Raw genomic sequence first — 4,131 nt, forward strand, 5'->3', positions numbered from 1 at the left:
TCAGGTTCCCTGCCCTCCTCCTTCCCTCGCTCCTTAATGCCACGCAGCCACTGGTTGCCTGCCATGTTCTGCACCGCCCCCTGGTGGTCAGCGCATGTCATAGTGAGCGATCGAACTCCTGGTCCTGAGGGGACATTGTGCACGTATTAACCTTTTATATATATAGACTAGAGGCCCGGTGCACAAAAATTTGTGCACTCGGGGGGAAAGGGGGGAGTCCCTCAGCCCGGCCTGTGCCCTCTTGCAGTCTGGGACCCCTCAGGAGATAACGACCTGCTGGCTTAGGCCTGCTCCCGGGTGGCAGAGGGCAGGCCCAATCCCTAGGTGCAGCCCCTGGTCGGGCTCAGAGCAGGGCCGATTGGGGAGTTGGGGCGCCGCCCCCTGTCATGCACAAAGCAGGGCGTATCGGGAGGTTGCGATGCCACCCCTAGTCACGCTCAGGGTACGGCCGATTGGGGGGTTGGGGCACCGCCCCCTGTCACACACAGAGCAGGGTGGATCAGGGAGTTGGGGCGCTGCCCTCTATCACCCACAGAGCAGGGCCGATCAGGGGGTTGGGGCGCCACCACTGTCACACTCGGGGCAGGGCCGATGGAGAGGTTATGGCTCTACCCTGTCACACACAGAGCAGGGCCGATCAGGGGGTTGGTGTGCTGCACCCTGTCAAACACAGAGCCGCAGGGCAATCAGGGGATTGGGGAGCTCCCCCCTATCAGGCACAGAGCAGGGCAGATCAGGGGGTTGGGGTGCCTTCCCCTGTCACGAACAGAGCAGGGCGGATAGGGAGGTTGTGGCCCCGCCCCCTGTCACACACAGAGCCGCAGGGCAATCAGGGGATTGGGGAGCTCCCCCCTATCAGGCACAGAGCAGGGCAGATCAGGGGGTTGGGGTGCCTTCCCCTGTCACGATCAGAGTAGGGCGGATAGGGAGGTTGTGGCCCCGCCCCCTGTCACACACAGAGCTGCAGGGCGATCAGGGGGTTTGGGCGCTGCCCCCTGTCACGCTGATCCAGTGCCAGGAGGCCTCGCGGCTCCGCTGATCCCAGTGCTGGGAGGCATATTACCCTTTTACTATATAGGATAGAGGCCTGGGGGCCGGCTGGTTTGCCCTGAAGGGTGTCCTGGATCAGGGTGGGGGTCCCCACTGGGGTGCCTGGCCAGTCTGGGTGAGGGGCTGAGGGCTGCTTTCAGGCTGGCAATTGACTGAAGCTCCCAACCGCTCCTTGTTTTCTTTTTTTTATTCTGGGCCAGCTTTAGCTCTGGCTCTAGCTCTGAGGCTTCCGCTGCTATAATCGAAACAATGTATAACTCTAGCTCTGAGATCCCGGCTGGCTGAAAGCTGATTTCTGGGGTTTTGTTTAGCTACTACATTTGCAACATAGTACATAGTTTCTTAGAGTTGTAGCTCAGAGGCCGTCAAGTCAGGCGGGGGTTGGAGTCCGCAGTCACTGCAGCAAGCAAACCTCATGTTCGCTTCCAGCTGCCTGGCTGCCGGCCGCCATCTTGGCTGACAGTTAATTTGCATAAGGATATGCTGATTAGCCAATGGGAAGGGTAGCTCGTACGCCAATTACCATGTTTCTCTTTTATTAGTGTAGATAGATGTACGGACATTAACATTCACTCTATTTAGTATATAGTTCTGAGTTTTCACAAATGAACAGTCATATAATTATCACCACAATCAAATATAGATGGTTCTATCACCCCCCAAAAAATTCCTTGTACAGCTCATGTATAGTTACCTTCCTCTGACCATCAACCCCTAGCAACCACTGATGTTGTCTCTCTTCCGATAGTTTTGCCTTTTCCAGAAGGTCATAGAAATGGAATCAGACAATAAGCAGCCTTTCAGCCTGTCTTTCACTTAGCATAATGCATTTATTTGAGATTTATCCACGTCATTGTGTATATCAGTAATACATCCCTTTTGTTACTGAATGGTGTTCCATGGTATGGATATATCACAATATTTTATCCATTAACTCCTTGAAGGACATTTAGTTATTCCCCAGTTTAATTGTGAATAAAGTTGATAAAAACATTTGCAAACAAGTTTTTTTTTAAATGTAAACTATTTATTGAATATTTGCCACCAAATATTATTAAATACATTATCTTACAGCGTATTGCTTTCAAGTTAAAATGTCAGAAACAAACACCAATATTTACAATTCTTTTAAGGAATGTTATATAATGACCCATTAAGGCGTAAATTCTTTTGGCTTATAATTCTTAAAAGAATGATAATAGCAAAAGTGATGCAAAATTTTCAGTGTGAGATTATGATTAAGCTACATTTTACAAAAATATGGTGTAAGATGGCAATAATCCCATTCAACATCCTGGATTAGATCCCTTCAGGAGGGACTGATAATTTATACAGTCAAACTTTAAAATTTACAGATAAAGGCAGTTCAATACTGCCACTGAGAAGTACATCTCTTAACATATACAACTTTCAGGCCACAGTTTTGAAGGTCTGAAGTATTAAGTTGGTTTGATGAATTAGTCGGTTGGCACTTATGAACACATTTATTGCCTTGCCATCTTTAAAATAGGTTTTTAGAGTATCACTGAAACTTTTGGAGTACTTTACAAATTCTTTCTTTTGGTGTTCAAGTGCCCTGCGGTTCTGGTATTGATATTTCTTGAAGACATTATTCACTGTATCAAGAAGTTCTTTTATTGCACTAGCAATATCCTTGATTGTCTGCAGAAACCTCACCCTGTCATTGATCTTATCTGGGAGCTTACTGAGAATCTGTTTAAGTGCCCATGCCTTTTCGTTTTGGTCCTGGAATTCTGGCTCTGGTCATTCAATCATATACTCTTTTACATCATCAGCTGCCATTCGAAGAAGTGATTCTGTGAAGTTAACTTCTACAATTTTTTTCTCTAACATTTTCATTATGATGTATTGTATGAGTCCTGGATTTTCTTTTTCAGCCTTAATGAAAGCTGTTCTCAGTGTCTGAGCTGCAGACAGATCTACTCGTTCTAGCTCATTAAACACAGGATACATGACTGCATAGAGAGGCATAGAAACCATGGAAGTGGTCTCAGCTTCATTCTTCATCTCTTCCATTGTCATCCTCATTCAAAAGCCAACTACAGTAGAAAAAGCAGTGCTAAAATGCAGAGGAATCTTCATTCACTGCAGTATTTCTTCTCTCTTTCTTTGTGATAAAAGAATAGGTCACAAAACATATATTGACCGGCCACTGAGGCACCTTCGAGCCCTCTTCAACTCCCGGATCAATTCACTCCGGCGACGCCAGAAGGACCCGAGAGGAACCAGGCGTTGTCCGGAATCCTCCAAACAAGTTTTTTTGTGAACATTTTTTTGGGGAACACCTAGAAGTAGGATTGCTGATCATATGATATGTGTGTGTTTAATTTTATAAGAATGGCCAAATTGTTTTCCGAAGTGGTTGTATTATTTGCTTTCTGACCATAAATATATGAGAGTCCCAGCACTTAGTATGGTCAATTATTATTGTGTTTTATATTTTAGGGTTCTTCTAGGTGAGTGGTAGTATCTCATTTCTTGTAACTTATGATGTGGTGTATCTTCATGTGCTTATTTGCTACCCTATATTTTCTTTGGTGGAGCATCTTCAGATATTTTGCCCACTTTTAAATTGGCAAAATATTTGTTTTCTTATTGTTGAGTTTTGAGAGTTCTTTATTTCAGATAAGTCTTTGGTCAGACATTTGATTTATAGATTTTTTTTTTTCAGTCAGTAAGTTTTTTTATTTTATTTACTCAACAGTGTCTTTTGCAGGGCAAAAATTTTTAATTTTGATGAAGTCACTTTGTCATTTTTTTCTTGTTTGGTTGTGCTTTTGGTTGCCATATCTAAGCACTCTTTAACCTAACCCCAAATCACGAAGATTTTCTATTAAATTTTCTTCTAGAAGTTTTATGTTATGCAGTTAACTCTTTAATCCATTTTTTTTGTTAATCCTCACCCAATGATAATTTTTCCATTGACTTTTTATATTATTTTATTTATTTATTTTAAAAAATATATTTTATTGATTTTTTTACAGAGAGGAAGAGAGAGAGATAGAGAATTAGAAACATCGATGAGAGAGAAACATCGATCAGCTGCCTCCTGCACATCTC

The 4,131-nt window shown here is 43.9% G+C and overlaps 1 pseudogene; it reads right to left on the reverse strand.

The window, feature by feature from the left end:
* Positions 1-2,311: 2,311 nt before the first annotated feature.
* Positions 2,312-3,300, reverse strand: LOC102262384 (annotated as a pseudogene).
* Between the last annotated feature and the right edge of the window lie 831 nt (positions 3,301-4,131).

Source organism: Myotis brandtii, unplaced genomic scaffold (assembly GCF_000412655.1).
Source record: "Myotis brandtii unplaced genomic scaffold, ASM41265v1 scaffold250, whole genome shotgun sequence".
Classification (NCBI taxonomy): domain Eukaryota; kingdom Metazoa; phylum Chordata; class Mammalia; order Chiroptera; family Vespertilionidae; genus Myotis; species Myotis brandtii.